At 43.9% G+C, this 17,862-nt stretch overlaps 1 protein-coding gene across 2 annotated transcripts in view; it reads left to right on the top strand.

Moving 5' to 3' along the window:
- Nucleotides 1-17,862, top strand: part of arhgap24 (Rho GTPase activating protein 24) — a 545,136-nt gene that overhangs the window by 22,315 nt on the left and 504,959 nt on the right. The window contains exon 1 of one of the 2 annotated variants that reach the window (XM_041194121.1): nt 7,402-7,417. The exons of the other annotated variant lie outside the window; for it this stretch is intronic. The gene's annotated coding sequence lies outside the window, so the exon portion shown is untranslated. Of the gene's footprint in view, nt 1-7,401; nt 7,418-17,862 lie in introns of those variants that run through there. 2 annotated transcript variants of the gene reach the window in all.

The following is a 17,862-nucleotide window of genomic DNA, read 5'->3' on the forward strand; positions in this document are numbered from 1 at the left end:
GAACTTCTTACTGTAGGAGAATGTGTTGAGGCTGATTACCCTGCCCCCTCGCACCTAGGCATCATACAGGTGAAGTACACACAAAGTGCTTTCCACCTTCAATAACCTGCACATATCAGTCATTCTGGATTCAGTCCATTATCCTACTTCTGATATGCCCTGGTGCAAGCCTAACCCCTTGCATGGCCTGACACTGGAAACGAGAAGAAAATGATACATGAGAATTGTATAAATTGAGCCCTGAGAGGGCCTAAATTCAATGTCCCTCCTGTGCTAAAAAGGCATTGTTTTTGTGTTTCAGTTTCTATTATATAAAGTGAGCAACACCCACAACCTCTGAACCTACTGGAAATATAGCTGAAAATATTGTTTTCAATGCAAAGAAAAAGGCAATAATATTTTTAAGAAGAACCCAGTTTTGGTGGAAAAGTGTAGTTGCAAAATGTTTTGTTTCAAAGAATGGGTTTCAGTGCAGAGGCAGAGATGTTTCTGTAAATGAAATGGTTTCAATGCAGGGGTTGAGTTATTAGGGTAAATCTTTCAGATTGAAGCAAGTGGTGTGGAGCCTCGTTTGATGGGATTGTGGATTGGGGAATCAAGTGCAGCGGTCAAATTGCCCAAGGTCATTAAAATGAATCAGCTATAAATCGGGAGTACTGTGGATAGCGGGCCTGTCCTCTGGGCCCAATTCAAATTCAGGCTCCTATCAGACAATGCTCCAAGACAGGAGCACAGCTTCATAGCATTTACCTTATGTTATTTTTTATATGAAGTTTTGCAGAGTAAGTCTCAGAGTAAGTTTGATAGGAAGATTTGATCCTAGTCAAATCAAATGAGGGTTTCTTGTTTATTTGAAATGATTTAACAACCACATTAAAGAGAACACAGAAGAAAAATGTTACACCCATGCAAAATAGCTTATCAGCAACATCAAAAGAACATGACACAACCCTCACCAATTGAAGAACTGCTTGATGTAGAAACAAATAGTTCGATCAGTGTTTTTAATTTAAGCTGTAGGTAGAGTATTCCTATACTTGTTATTGAAGAGAATGTAAAAGGAGAGTCAGATGTTGACATCACACACTTGGTGGTCTGAAGACATTCCCTCCTGGAATATTTTTTGAATTATTTCATAAAACATTATTCATTCTGGTTAATTTTAAGCACTCTTTATTTTGCAATTGTTAGTTCATTAATCTAAAAAATGAAAGTAGCGTTTGGCTTTTCAGCAGGTTTTCAGTAGTCACATGGCCACATCTAATTGTCCCAGCTCAAAAAGGCACTCTACCCTTCCAGATCTCTCTTAGAGAGGCATTGCAATCCATCTGACTTCATACCCTTTCATAGAGACACTCTGTTCTCCAATCCTCCCAGTTCATATTGATACTTCCCTTCCCTTGATTTAACCTGGCTCTCTTCTTCCATTTCCAATCGATCAATGCAGACCAATCTTCTCTCCCCTTAGTCCCACCCCTTCCTGCTAATGCATTGAACCAAGTGTCTTTCTTCAGAACCATTCATACGAACATAAATATGAACGTGCGCATTAGGAGCAGGGAAATTCGGCCCCTCGAGCCTGATCCACTATTCAATGAGATCATGGCTGATCTGATTGTGACCTCAACTCCACATTCCTGCCTACCCCCAAAAACTTTGATTCTCTTGTTAGTCAAGAATCTATCTACCTCTGCCTTAAAAATATTCAATGACCCTGCCTGCACCGCTCTCTGTGGAGAAGAGTTCCAAAGGCTCATGACCCTCTGAGAGACAAAATTTCTCCTCATCTCCATCTTTAAATGGGAGATCTCTTATTTTTAAACTGTGTCCCCTAATTCTAGTCTTTCTCACAAGGGAAAACATCCTTTCACCCAGTCAAATCCCCTCAGAATCTTTTATGTTTCAATAAGATCACCTCTCATTCTTCTAAACTCCAATGGATATTCCCACCACTGATTCCAGACATTGTGGCATCTCTATTTTTAAGTGAAAATTAAAAATACACGCTAGAAAGCTGCACATGCTTTCAACACCGCCCCCCCCCCCACCCCCGCTCCAAGATCTAACTAGCACTCTTCTTCCATCAGATTGGCACTCTCTGCCTTCCATCCAGTTTATACTGGCAGTTGTACTTATCACTTCCTCTTTGTTAATTGTGCCACCCTCCTCCTTTCTCCGCCCCATAAAATCATGTCCAGCTTCTTCTCACTGCTCCCTCCAATCCTACCCAAGCACAATTCCCAGCTTTGAAAACCCTTTTTTCTCCCTTTCATTCCCTTATTCACTCTCTCCTTCATGGCATCCATTTTGCCCTTCTTGTTACCTGCTTGTTGCCTGCTCCATCCTGCTCCCTATCTGACTGTATCTGCCAATACATTGGGCTGGATCCTTTCCTCCTGAGGGGGAAATGTGGGGAAGAACTTTTTTCCACAGTGAGTACTAATGACCTGGAACTTGCTGTCTAGGTGGGTGGTGGAAGTGGAGACGCTGAGTGATTTCAAAAGGAAATTGGATGAACACTTGGGGGAGATAAAAATGTAGGCCTGAGGGGATATAGGTGGAGTATGGGATTGAGTGGATTGTTTACAGAGAGCCAGATGGGCTTAATGGGCCAAATGGCATCCATCTGTACCCTACTGGTTCTCTGGGCTAGACTTTATGCTCCTCTGCCACTAGGCTTGAAGGTGTGTGGGGAAGGGAGGGTATGGGAGCGACATAAAATACAATGGGTGGTCTGCCTGCCCCTGATCTGTCTAAAACTTTACAGGGGAAGTCACGTTAAGTGTCTTGCAGTCTACCTGCCCTTAGCCAATTGAGGCCATTAAATGGCCACTTAAGGGCCTCATCCTGCTACTGCCAGTGTTTTACTTGCGGTGGGGGGAGGTCTACAACATGCGAGATGCCCAGCAGCTTTAGCAGGCCCCTAGTCCGATCAGAGACATGCCCCACAAAGCTCATCTTCCCTCTTTAACCTTCCCCCAAGCCCCTTGAATCTGGCCCCCAAACCCCTCCCCAATCACCCCAACCCCAGACTTACCTGGGCTCCCTGGCATGGTGGGACTACCTGTAGTTGCAGCAGTTGTCACCTCTGCCACTGGCACTGCTGGGATGACAAAGCTGCTGACAAATCCAACTGCCTAGCAGCTCTTTAAGGCGGGACTTAATTCCTCCTGGGATAGGGGTGGGAGTCTCACCTGAAAGCAATTAACTTTGCTCCCAGCATTAAATTGCTGTGGGGCAACCATTGAGATTGTGGGTAGAATTGTGGGTGAGTTCCCCACCCAATTTTGGTTGGAGGGTGCGGGGATTGCAGTGCCTGTAAAATCCAGCCCTATGACGCTCAGCACCATCTCTTGTGCTAATTATTGGCACTGTGGCCTGCAGATACTGTGCGTATTCCTCCCACATGACAGTTCCCACCTAAAAGATGAAGGCCATAATCCCTGGAATTCCTGCTGGGAATGGCCCTGAAGGGCTAGGTGCTCAGTTCAATGCATTAGCAGGTGGGAGTGGAACTATAAGGAGAGGGGATTGGGCTGCATCGGTCATCATCAGAAAACCTTGATTTATTGGTTGAATCCCTAAAATACTGACTGCCACCATTAAAGTATCCAAGATAGTGTGTATGCCTCACTCTGCTGGCTGCAAGGTGATGTTAGTGTGGGCAGTCTCAATCTTAGTTGGCCAAGGCCTAATGGCACAACACTGCCTCAGTTCTGCATTAATTAGTAATCTCACTCAGAGGCTACAGGATGGTTTCTGTGGCAAATGGGAAAAAATGTCACACTGGTGCTAGTATGGGGTGTTCTCCAAAAAAAATAGAGCTGAGGTAAGTTGGTGGGGCAAAGTAGAGGAAACTACTTATGGCTGTATTCCGCTTAACATGCTAGTGTTTGATGTTGGCACTGGGTGCCTGAAATAGATGGGGAGATATCCATTCAAGAGCACTAATATCCCTCACCTGATCAACAGGATAATTTAATTTCTTTTTTAATCCTTTCATGGAATGTGGGTTGTCACTGGCAATACTAGCATTTGTTGACCATCCATAATTGCCCTTGAAATGAATGGCTTGCTAGGCCATTTAAGAGTCAACTACATTGCTGTGGATCTGGTGTTGTATGAATGCCTGACCAAGTAAGGATGGCAGTTTCCTTCCTTGAAGGACATTAGTGAACCAGATGGCTTTTTACAAACAATCAGTCGTAGTCGCCATGGTCACCATTTCTGAGACAAGCTTTCAATTCCCGATTAGTTAATTGAATTTAAATTCCATCAGCTATCGCGGTGGGATTTGAACCCATGCCCCCAGAGCCTGGGCCTCTGGATTATTAGTCCAGTGACATTACCATGACACCACCTTCTTCCACTAAATTAAAAAAAGAATCTAGATGGAAAATTGCAGATGTTTTAAAATCCTGCCAAGGCATAGCTCCTCTCCTTCTCTGTAATCTTTCTAGCTTCACAACCCTTCAAGATACCTGCACTCCTCCAATCCTGGCCTGTCGTACATCCTTGATTTTAGTTATTGCACCAATAGCATCCATTCCTTCATCTGCCAAGGTCCTAAACTCTGGAATTCCCTTCCTAGATTTTATGCCTCTCTACTTCTCTTTTCTCTTTTAAGATACTCTTTGAAATCTATCTCTTTGACCAAGGTTTGGGTCATCTGCCTCAAGAACTTTTTATGTGGCTCAGTGCCAAAGATTGCTCGATAAGGCTTTTGTGAAGGTTTTACTAAATTAAAGGTGCTTTATAATTGCATGTTGGTTTTGTTGTTGTTGGGTAAAACTGTGTCCTGCCACTCATTTCAATGCAGCAACCATGAGTGATCAATAATTTTGCACTAAAGCATGACCACAGACATTTTAATTCCACCTCAGATTGTTGATCTTTGCTGCATTTGCACTACATGACAGAGATCAGACAAAATAAGGAGAGAAAATTGGCAATCAGCCTACAGTTAGCAGTCAAATTGACATTGATAGTGATTGACAGATTGTACTGCAAACTGCCCAGCAGTTAATAACGTCATAAACAGCAAACGTTAGTACTTTAAGCACCTTTAAGCCAAATGTAATAACAGAAAAGGCGTAATATGTTCTCGCTTCATAACCACTCTTACATGCTGTTTTTAGAAAATCTATTAGCTCCGAAATTTCAGAGGTGGGAAAAACAATGCTGTTAAGGCGGGTGGGGCATAACTTTTGGGTTAGAACCTGAAACCCCCGAAATTCCAGCAGCACTTGAAGGGCGGGTATTTAAGAATTCCTGGACCACCTGAGCAATCCTGCCCACCTCGCCCTTGGATTTGCAGTTTGTGTTCTCAGTGGGTGTATCACCCCAATCCCACAGAGGTGGGCTTGTGGGAAGAGCTATGAGTAAAATTGGACATTAGGATATTGGGCTGGAGCCCTAACCTGTTCCTATCTTTGGTTGATCTTGCTGGAGGAAGGTGAGCATTTGAAGCAATTCCTGCCTGGCAGCACCAGCAGCCATTTAAGACCAATTAAATACCTAAAGGTGGGGGGTAGGTGGGTAACAGTGTTGGAGCGGATTTCTACAGAGTGCCGAACCTGGAAGCTCCACAGAGATCTCTTGGTGACAAGCTAGGAGGCCACGGGAACCAGATAACCCATGATGGGTTGGTGGGGATGAAAGGAGGCAGCCACACCCAAAATGAATCCTCTGGAGAGGTTCCCTTCCACTTCGATGGCCCTACCAGCTTCAGGCCTCTTCATTTTCAGAAGTTTAATCACTCTTCAAGAGGTACAACCATGATGAGTCCTCCCTGTACTCGCTGCCCCAGTAACGCCCGGGTGGACATTGCTGGCCTGACATTGCTGCAGGTCTTCTGATTGGGCCTCTGGCCTCAGGAACCTGCTGGCATCCTTAATGAGACAGCAGATGTGGAGACAGCCAATTAGGAGGCGGCATCCCTGAGGATTGCACTGGAAGGTGCTCTGCAGATCTGTTTAGGATCCCGAAGTGGTACTTGCTGCTGAATATATTTAATAAGCAGGAGAATCCAGCTAGTGGGCACTAGCAATACAAAATCAAAAAAATTACCCAAATGGTTCTCCTAATATGAGCTTTACTTCCGCTATCATGTGTTGGGTTTTATGCTCCACGCCAGCGGGTTGAAAGGCGGGTGGGGCTCGTAAAATCCAGCGGACAGCCTTCCCACCGCCTATCCACCTGCCCCCGCACTGTCTGAAATTTTACGGAAGGTGGGGGAGCCGCCCTTGGGCCTATTGAGGCCCTTAAGTGACCTCATCCTACTGCTGCCAGCATTTACCCATGGCAGGGGGAGGCCCAAGCCTATCAGCTTTAGCTGCCTGGGCTCATATTGGGCAAGGTGGGGGTAACCTCCTTTGGGAGCCCTATGGGCCGAATGAAGGCAGCCACCCACCCCCCACAATTCCCATCAGGCCATAGCCTTTTTAATCCTCCCAACTGACCTCTTGAACCACCCCCCCACCCCCCAGTTCACTTACCCACCTCTCCCCACCCCCGCCCCCAACTGAGATGCCGATCCTGGGGTTATCTGTCAGTCCAGGTTCCTCAGCATTGGAGACTGCTTGTAGTCCTAGCAATGGCCAAAGCTCACTGTGGTGCTGTGACTACAGAGCTGCCAACCAATCTGATTGATTGTCAGCTCTCTAAGTTGGGGTTTCCTCCTGAGAAAGGGCCAGACATCTCACCTTCAAATGATTAACACTGCTCTCAGTGTTAAATTGCTGCAGGCCAGTCATGGGGACCATGAGTGGGCCTCCCCCCAACTTTTTAACCAGGGTGCGGAGCCCACAGCGCCCTGTAACTGTATTCTATTTTGAAATGTCACTACTGCTACCCATCACAGGCTGCCTCAACCCCAAGAGTATTTGAACACCGATGCTGATGTTATAAGTTCACTTATGCTGAAGTTTTTCTGTTGGGAAAACGTTTTAAGATATTTTGAAATTGTCTATTTTTTTAATGTAAAGTTAGCGAATTGTGTCTGCATATAATACTCATACCATGATTTTGGAGTTAGTGGGGTGGACCTTTGGTTACACAGCTAGAGTGAAAAAGCAGTGGCCCACAACTTTCTGACCCTTTATGAATGAAATCCTTCACAAGGCATATTAGATTACCAGGAATAGGTTTTTGGTCAACTGTTCTTTTAAGTATAGCACCAGCGGCAGCACATTAATCAGCATAGTGATTTACCAAAGAATATCCACTCCCAACAGCGCCTGCATAGTTTATTCATGACTGTGGGTTATGCAACTGAATGAGTCATTCTGGTAATTATCTGCGTAAGCGCAGTTTGTGAATGATGGGTGTCAATTTGGGGTAAGTCCAGACATAGCATTTCTTTTGCTGGATCGCATTGGATGTGTTCCCGTGTCCGTGTTACTGTCTGTTCTTCCAGGTAAGATTTGAAATTAGAACACATTTATTTTCTAGGAGTATTAGACATAGATTCCCAGCTAAGGCAGCTAATGCCATGTCATTTGATTTTTTTAAAAAGAGAACAGGATTATTATCTGATTACAAACAGAATTACAAGTTATTTTAAGGATAAGTACAAATGGAGTGCACTGGCTGAAAGGATAGTGGAAACAAATTCAACAGTAACATTCAAAAAGGAACTGGATATACATTTGAAAGGGAAAAAAAATGCAGGACTCTGCGGAATGAGTTGAGCACAGGACTAATTGGATAGCTCTTTCAAAGAGCCAGTACAGGCACAATGGGCCAAATGGGCACCTACTATGCCGAATAGATTTTATGACCTTAAATCGAGATGATGGTTGAGCATGAGATCAATATAAGGAGGCAAACCAGCTAAGCTCGAGTAATGTAAGATATAAATGTAGATAGATTTTCAATTGATCTGTACTTTTGGGAGTGCGGGGAAGAAATGTGTAGCAAGAAATGTTTTGCCACGAGCACATTGCTTTACTTATTGTGGAAATTAGGAGCTGATTAAATCTACCACTGGCAAACAAGCAAAATACTTGGATTCTGAGGCCTTCTGCTGAGTGGAAACAGGGCAGTAGCATCCCGGAAATGATGGAGAATGACTTTCTGCCCATTCCCACCATCACTGCGGCTGCTGCATAATTCCCTGAACTCGCTGCTGGGCAACTGGCACTGAGCTGACTAAAAAAGCAAAGCAGAGTCCCATGATATACATGAGGTAAGAACTGGGCATGTGTTCTTCAAGCAAGTCCTCCCAGCATTAGCTGGTGGTTTAGCTGAAGGAAGTTTGTGTTTATGTTTTCTGGTAAAGGCAGGAGTGATCTACAAGCCTGTGCCACTCTGGGTCATCCCCCTCAACACCTGCCCTCCCCTTCCCCGACTACCTTGACCCTCTACTGAATAGCCCACCCTCCTTGGACATCCTGTCTTCCTGCTGGAAGGTGGGCAAACAGTTTGAAATTTGATATCCCTGAGTTGGCTACCAGCAACTGCCGCTGAAACAACAGAGGTAGAGTTTCTGCTTTAATCACAATTGGCGATTTCGGCACAAAATGTGCCCAAAAATGCACTTGATTTGAAAAGTGTTTTTTTCCTCAACTATCCACTTTAACCCATTTACTTCTTGATATGTTGCAAAATCTGTCATGAGTCATCACAATTGGGACCCCATTAGAAAAATGTTGCCTTAGACGATATTTAAAAGTCATAACTTGGTAAAGTTTGATTAATAGAGCTGAAGATGGGGTTTATAGCAAAAAATAAGCATCTTAAATCACCCTGTCAATCCATTGCTGATAAAGAACCCAATTTTTTTTTAATTCATTCACAGGGTGTGGACTTGGCTGGCTGGGCCAGCATTTATTGCCCACTCCTAGTTGCCCTTGGTGGTGGTGAGCTGCCTTCTTGAGCCGCTTCAGTCCATGCGGTGTAGGTACACCCACAGTGCAGTTAGGAAGGGAGTTCCAGGATTTTAATCCAGCGACAGTGAAGGAACGATGATATATAAATGACTGCAAGTGACTTTTCAAAAATTATATTAAACTAGTTTGAAATTAGATTGGAGTGGACTGATCAGTTCCTTAGTACATTCTAAAAAAAATCATTCAAACCTTTTCAAAATGTCTGTGTCCTTTCACCCAAAAGCACCAGCCTAATTTTTGGAGCTTCCTCAAAGGCTTGCAAATGAATGCAATTAGCCAAAACTCCCACCAGTGACTAATTCACTTTGGGGGAATGGCCGATCTTGTGGACAGTGTCGACTTCTAGCGAATGTTTTTAAAACGAACACCAAGGATCATGGAAACTCAAGTTGTGCTGCACAGAATTTGATCTTAACATTCTGTGAGCTTCTGCATTGTCACACCCATATTGGGCAAATTATGCTGAAGCAACCAGTGTGATCAAAACAAAACTCCAAATACAGACTTTAATCATGGGCAATGATGCTAATGGAATTAAGTCTAATTTCTGAATGGAACTTATTTCCTTGAGCTATATCCTTCTAGCCTGGTATTTCATGTAAATGCTCATGAAAGAATGACATTATTGAGTAAAAAATCTAAGGGTAACACGAGGTAAATAATACTCGATCTTGGACCTAGAAATGTGAACAAAGGACAAATAGGAAAATGTTGGCAGAAAAGCCATGCACTGGTCCAGGATTAATGTAGCATTGGATGTTATACATAGGCTGTGGCTGAAATATGAAGCTGTGTTCAAAATTAGATTGGATTTATTTGAAGTATAAAAGGCAGTTTGAAAGTAGCAATACTTGAACTCTTTCAAACCTAGCCTCATTTTTTATGCAGCTAAAAGAGCCATGGAGGAACAATTACAGAAAATAGGATTGCCTTGAATCATTTCCCTGGTAGACCACAGTGAATGAGCAGCTTCTATTGTATATGTGGTTAAATCAGATGACACTGTGAGGATTTTTGAGGATGAGAGAGGTTTGAAGAATTATCTTCAGAGTGCCTTCCATTGATGTACATCTGAACCACTTCGGCGCATTATGGTTACATTTTTGTTAAGGGTGCAAAGCAGAGACAGGGTCAAATAAAGAGCAGACTAGACACCAAGCATAAAATCACTTCATAAACACTGAACCGGGCAGTTAGCCCAAGAGGAAAAGGCAAATGTAGGGCAGTTGAAGTAAGTAAAAATGAGTTGTTTGAGGAATGATTAAGAAATTGCTCACGTGATCATGGGCGGGATTTTCCGTGCCTGTTGGCATCGGGCATGTTTGGCGGCGTGAGCGGACAATATGGTGAGAAGGCCAAAAATTGGTTTCATGATGTTGTGAAACTAGTTTGCAATCATCCGCTCTGCCCATCAGTGGCAGGCCGCGTTTCCTGCCATTGGATGTCGGGAATATTATTGTAATGCACCTGAATATCATTATAAGGCCAGTCCCCAGAATCATTCCCCCCAAGCTGGATCATCCGAGTATGTTGGCATGTTTGCATGCTGACATGTTTCACAACAGCATATATAAGGTATGTATTTGGCTGGTTGCACTTCACTGGACTTCAAGGCTCATTTGCCCACTTTGCTTCGGGCAGCACTCACAGCCATCAGCGCCAGGCTTCACAGACAGCACCCACATCACTTTTAGTGGGGCTCATGGGCAGCTCTACCTATCAGATCAGCCATAAGGTGTGGGTGGCTTTTCAATGGCTGCAGGGCTAAGGTAGAGACTGCAGGGCGAGGGCTGTACTGGGGAAGGTGGGTATCTCAGGGCATGTGTGGGGGCACATGTTGATTTATGCAAGTGGGCTCAATATGGTGAGGGCTAAGGAGGAAGTCTCCAGAGGAGATGAGGCCAGATGGAGATGTGAGGGCGTGTATGTGAGAATGGATGTTGATGTCCCTTGAGCTGACAGTGAGTGAGATGCCAGTGAATGTGCGATGGGCTTGAGTGTGAGAGTTTAGAGTGATGAGATGGTTCCCTTATCCTGGCTTCATGGATGACACCAATTATACTCTATCTGCATTGAATGGCCAACCTCATCTATGCAGCATTGGCACTGATCACCACTGCCATTGCCCACCAAGCCGGAGTGGTAATGTTGTTGCCCCTCTTGCAGCCAGAGCAGGGGTAAAGGACATCACAGCAGGCCTCCACCACATCCAAAAGGTGTTCAAAGGATGTGTTATTAAACCGGGAGACTGCAGTCTTTTGACTTTTCGGGGCCATGCCTTCTCTGCAGCAGTCCTGGGCTGGAAGCACTGAGAGGTATGTGCATGGCTGCACTTTAAATGTGGGGCCCGGCGTGAGGAGGCGGTGAGGTGATGGCTTGGTGGGTGAATGAGAATCCGCCCACTGTCGAAACGGCACGTTTCCTGGGAATGCATAGTTAAAGCAGCAGGATCGGAGTGATATGGTGTGAAAAGCCGCCATTGCTGCCAGTGGGTAAAACATCATTTTTCCCGCCTGCTACCACACTTAGTGCAAATCTGGGATGATTCCGCCCCGTGACACATGATTAGAGGCCACTAACTGAAAAGTAGATTGATCAATTAATAGGCGTTTCAGTGGAAAAGGAGACAGGCCTATAAATTTCTTTATTCTGGACCCATCATACTGATACATACAGAGGAGTTCGATCCAATATCAAATCCTGTTGTGATATGAGGTGCATGTATCTTTAAGGTAGCATATATTAATCTGAAGGTCATAGGACTACATCATAGGATGGTGAAAAATGCCCATAACTGGCAAGCAGGAAATGAACGATCCAGCCTGAACATTGGACAGAAAGTTCGAGTACAACTGGATGGATGGTACCTGGAATCCAGCAAAAAGAATCAGCATATGGCCAGATCCAAGATCATATCACATATGGACACCAGATGGCATGACAGTGTGATGAAACAGCTAGCTAAATCAGGATAATACCACAACCAGAAATACCAAGTAGCTCTATTGCAACTGGAACATGGTCTGAGATGCAACACAAACAAAGCTTCTGTAACTAGCATTCTGAAAACATACAGCAGCCTCCAGCAAAGAATACCTTAACTAAAGCTGGATGGATAAGCAAACTGCTGAAACTTGTAAATTTATGGCTCTGTGATAAAGTATATTCAGGCACAATGTTATCTTCTGATCATAAGGAGGGTCTGAAGAAGGGCCATACAAACTCGAAACGTCAACTCTGTTTCTCTCGCTGCAGATGCTGTCAGGCCTGCTGAGGTTTTCCAGCATTTTCTGTTTGTGTTTCAGATTTCTAGCACCTGCAGTATTTTGCTTTTAGGTTATTACAGTGTTATCTTCTTTTGCTGCAGGTGAATAGTTTGATTCTTTAAGAGTAACTTATAGTTCGACAAAAAGGGGATGTTGTGATATGGGGTACACGCACCTTTCAGGGATCATATATTATACTACTATCAATCATTTCTACCTGGAAAGGATGTGATGTAGTAGCCCCATGTCTTATAGTCAGTATGCAAGCAGCAGGGTAGAGATCAGCTGTACTATACTTAGCCTCCCTGTCAATCTATCTGTACATAGTCTTATCTTGAAACAAAGAACCCACATTATTCTTTCACCAGTCCTTGGGTAGAATCGTCCATGCCTGCTGGCATCAGGCATGTTCGGTGCAGCTCTGTGTCCATTATCGCAGCCGCAGTCATGACTCTTTTATCATGCATCAGTCCACTATGCCCCCGTTGTTTCTGCCAAGCTGCCAAGTTACAGTTGGTTTTTGGCTTCGGCAAGGGACAATCCATTTATTCATGCTCATAACTCCAGTCAGGAATCCATGTACAGCTACACAGCTGCTCTACAGAGCCATGCTGTCAAAAGGAACATCAAGAAAACAATTGGTGCGCTCAAGCAATGCTTTCAATACCTGAACCATTCAGTAGGAGCCTTGCAGTCCACCCTTGAGCATGTGTCTAGATTTGACATCATCAGCTGCATGTTCCACAACTTTGCCATCATGAAGAACCAACATTTACCATCACCTATAGACTCAAGTCCAGGAGGAGGAGCAGAAAGAAGAGGACGTGGAGAAGCAAAGCTAATGATCACTAGGGTCCCATCTGCCAGAGCTCTCTGAGACAAGCTCATCGAGGAACACAACGTCAGCTCTTCCATTACCCCATTCACCAACAGCACCATCCCCATAACTGCTCTTACAACCACCATTCAATTGCCTTCCTTCACTCCAGAGTTCCTTGTCTTGACCTCACTCCACTACAAAGACAAATATTAACCCAAAATCCAGATCGACAAACAATATTATCAAACAAATCATGTCAGCATTGACAAAATATGACTAATAAAGCTTTGGAGTTGGGGGTTGTGGTGGGGGTGGGCAGGTTGCTGCTTAGCTCAGTTGACTAGACGGCTAGATTGTATAACGCCAACAGCACAGAGTTGAAGCCCAATTCCAGCTGAGGTAGACCTGGGGTCTGCCTCTTCACCCTGTCCCATAGCCAGGTCACAGCATAAGCTGTAGTTTGGAAACCCTCGAACAATCAAGGATGCTATCTGGAGATGAAGAATCAAGCTTGTGAAAGCCCTGATAGCTTGGCTTCATTTTCCTTTTCCTACCCTAGTGCTAATACTAACACTAGGTTTTCTCAGTAACCACAGCTTACAAGATGGATGGCTGCTGAGTTTCTGTTGTGTACATTTCAGAAGACTTTGGATCTTGAACAGCTTGGCCTAGGGTGCCCAACTGCAGACTGCTGCAGTGTACTGAAGAACTCTGGTTGCTTGGAGTGGAGAAGCATGCCATTCTGTCATCTTGAGAGAGGTTAGCAGTGCCTCTCCCATGCAGCCAAGGCCACTGTCCTGGGGTAGTGCTTCAGTATTCTTAGACCATTGCTGGAGAACAGTTTGCTGGAGTGATGTGACACACTGGATGTTTGATGAAGTGTGGAGCAGCAATTGCAAGACAGCGAGGTTAATGGAGGAGGACAGTGTTGTGAACGTTGTAGTCAATAAAGCTGTTAGTGTTGCAGTTGTGATGGTGTAGCATTAGGGTCTGGTACATACAGGGTTAATGTAGAACTAAGTACAGTACTGCCCACACAGCGATGTAAGAAGGCACATCACCCAGAGCCAGGGTCAGTCTAGTGATGGATAGAGATGTGTAATGACCGAGGATGGAGTCAGCTACATAACTGTACCTTCTACTGTACATATGTATATAGATAAGAGTTGTTAATAAAGACTTGCTGTTAATATACTCAAGACTACAAAAGCTACTTCATGGTGTCTGAAGAGGCTTGTTTAATAAGGAAGTATTTTACCAGTCTTTTTTACCTTGACAACTCTAGTTAGAGCATTGGATTTCTTCCAGCATTGCAGCCATGTTCTTGTGGCAACATTCCTGCCATTGACATCCTTTGCTATCTAGTCCCATGTCCTCAGTAGATGCCTGCAAAGCTTCCAGCCACCTGACGAAATAGGATGCCCCTGCTCTTCACTGCCTACACAATGGCCTCCAGTATAGCACCAGAAAACCTTAGTGCTTGCTCTCTCCCTTCTTCAGCCATTTCCTTCAGATCTGGCAGCACAGATTTTGCAGCCGGAATGCACCTCCCTTTAGAAAGCTGCTGGCTGCTTTTCAGTCTCATCCTGAACTCCTGTTATTGTCCCCTTCCCCGATAGGTGTGCAGGCAATGAATAGTGTGGGTAGTACTGTCTGCATACATAAATTATTATAATAGGCAGGTGCCACAGAATTTGCATGCATTGGCACTAACAGCTGTGGATAGTTAGAAGGATATTCCATGAAGTGTGGTGCAGTGATTGCAGAAATACAGGATAATGGGGGAGGGCCATGCTGAGCGTGCTGTGAGTGTTGTAATTAATGAGGCTATGAGAGCTGCAGGTATGATGAGGACATATTTTAGCAGGCTTCTTAAGCAGTCTTCACTTCCCACGGGTGCATTCCAGCGGGCCTAGGTATCCATCGTTTGTCTCTGTGAAGTGCCTTGGGAGACTTTTCTACTTTCAAGGTTCCATATAAATGCAAGTTGTTGTCAATGTTATAATTGTCTCAGTTAAAGGAGTGAATTGTTTTTCTCTTTTCAGCCCAGGGGAAAAGATGTACTTTATTACTCCTAGATCAGAAAGAACAATTTGTCCTGTTGTTTCAGAGTTGATGCCATTTAACAATTTAAAGGTTTCTTGGATACTGATATGTGCGCTGACGGTATTTACTGATAGATATATTTACATCAGTTATCAAAGCAGAGCATTCTGTGTACTGAATAGCCAGAGCAGACTATGCAGATTAGCATTTTGATTAGGACAGGGAAATAAACTATATTCTAGCATGAGATGCTTTCCATTCTTTTATGGAAAAGAAACAAAATATCTTGTTTGTTTCATCAGTTTACTTAAGTTTTTCAACAAAGCATTATGTTAGAATTTTATTCAAACACAGTATAGTACCGGATAACATGGAGTTGGCCGTTCTTAGTCGAGTCACTGATCTGCCTGGCTCTGAAGTGTAGCCTGTCAATAAGGTTTATATTGCTCAATCACAGGACAGACTAGGGGGGCATTTTTGTTGGATACCCTAGGTGCCAAAGTGCCTCTAATGTAGCCAGGATGGAGTCTTAAGCTGAAACGCTGGTTTAGCCTGTGTTTAGCGCAAGCTACCAGCTTGGTAAAGGAGTTGAAGCTTGCGCTAGGAATGGCTGCCTGGCCAGATCATTATGGGCTGACTGCCACTTAAATTGCCTACTAGCACTCATTAATGAAGCTGGATGGCATTGCCGTGGCTAACGCTTGAACTAATCCCCTCTTCTAACAGCGACAAATTGGATGGGAGTGAACAAGTCATTATTCGGCATTTCACGTGCTACTTGAAGCTATATTACCTTTTACTGTTCATTTGCTGCTGGAGGTTTGAAGAAGATTTTTTGAACCACATCGGGAGACATACTATGGCACTATGGCAGTACTTCATCAACATTTATTCCAGGAATTATCAGAGGTCTTCACCTGTGTAAAGTAAGTGCTGTGCTACTGTACCTCACAGGAGTCACTAGAAGAAAGGACATCTTTATCCTGCAGGAGGAATGCCTGTGATTTACCTCCAGTGACTTAGTTTTCTTTACTTTGTTGAATATGCAGTTAACCATTCTGTAGAAGATGATGACATGGAGAAAAATAAAATCAAATCTGCCAAACCATTAATAAAGGCTAGAAACTGAGTGGAGCCAAGCGCACTGCTCACGATGCCTTCATATTTGTCCCCAAGACATTGCATTAACAATCTTTCTTCCCAAGGACAATCCCTCAGTGCAACAAGCTGCCAAAGGAATAGTCACAGCCCCATTTCTTGAAATCTTCAAGCCCCATCTTTAAATTATTTCCATTTATAAGTTTTCATTATCAGGACTACCATCTCAGCAGGTCATGCCTGTTTTGACTAGTGCTATCCATATAAATGTCAATGGAATATGGATACTAGTCTGTGATGCCAACACAACTAAAGCAAAAGCTTATTTGTTTTAAAAGATGAATGCTCATGAATGTGGAGCTGCTATTTATAAATTCATTTCAGCAGATTACTTCAGAGAAGCTGGTTACCACAATCTCTCGATGTTAATCTCTCAGTCAGTTATTTATGATTTTACAAAATTTACTGAGGAATCATGCTATGAGAAAATTATTTTAAGAAAAGGACAGAGAAAAATTTATTGTAAAATTTAAATAATTGAGGAGGTATTTCTTAAAATATAAAAATGGCTACAATTAAATTAAGATAGATCAATCTGGTTACAGGACCTTCTACACTCTAAGGATGTTGGGAACAAATGCAGGTCCTGATGCTGGTGAGGTCTGTTGTGTGCAGTGTGTCACAATCTTATGGGAGGCAGTTAATTAAAAGGCCAACTCTGCACTTATTGTCCAATTTGGGACAATAGGCAGGCTCCCGAAGTGGGAGGTTTGATCACAGGGCCTGAGACTCTGAATGACCAGCAACCCCAGTAGGTGGGTTCTAGTGATGCCATTTATGGAACCTCAAAATGGAAGTGTCCTCTGTGGCACTGTGAACATTTAAGATTCATTCAGGACCACATCTGTTATGGCATCACTGTGGAGGGGAATCCATCCACAGGGTGGCTTGTGGCCACAGCTGTGGCCATCACATCCCAGCGGTCTGTACAGGGGCGATTGAGAAAAGACATTAATGCCTTCCCAGACCTGCTGCTGGGAGACCACCTCCATTTATCTGCTGTGCTCCATCCTCATCGTTGGCGGGGGGGTGGTGGTGGGAATGGTCCTGACTTGTCTGCTGTCAGGAAGATCCCGGCGATGTCATAAATCTGTTCCCAATTATCCCCTTTATGGGCCTAATTGTCTACCCACTGCTGCTGCATCGACTCTGCCTCTGGCAAGATTGCTCAGGGGTAGGAATGCACCAGGTAGCTGGTGCACTAATTTTCAAGTTTCCTCCCAGTCCCAGCTCCTAACCCACCTCCGCTGGGCCAGGAAAGTTCCATCCTGGATATCTGAAGGTTGCTAAAAAGTGGATGTAAATGATTTTTAAATGCATTCTTTTGTCGTGCTTTGAACTACTTACATAGCTCTATCAAATTGCCATCTTTATTGGTATGGTTTGATAGTTGACAAGTCAAGCATATTCTATATTTTTTTACTTCTATACAAGTAGTGGGGTTATTCAGCTCTAATGGTTTCATAATCAAGAAGCCAGGATTCTAATGTTAGAAAGCCAGTAGGCATGAGGGAGTTAAAATCTGAACGTTGTTCGTACTGCTCTCTGAATGTTCCACCTGCCTGTAGAATTCAAAGACAGAAGAATCAAATTAAAACACTACACAGAGACGACAGTGTCTTTTTCTAGTCAATTTACCCTAAAGTTCGCTATGGACATGTCCGAATATTATAAATAATAC

The sequence above is a fragment of the Carcharodon carcharias genome, chromosome 1, assembly GCF_017639515.1.
Source record: "Carcharodon carcharias isolate sCarCar2 chromosome 1, sCarCar2.pri, whole genome shotgun sequence".
NCBI classification, from domain to species: Eukaryota; Metazoa; Chordata; class Chondrichthyes; order Lamniformes; family Lamnidae; genus Carcharodon; species Carcharodon carcharias.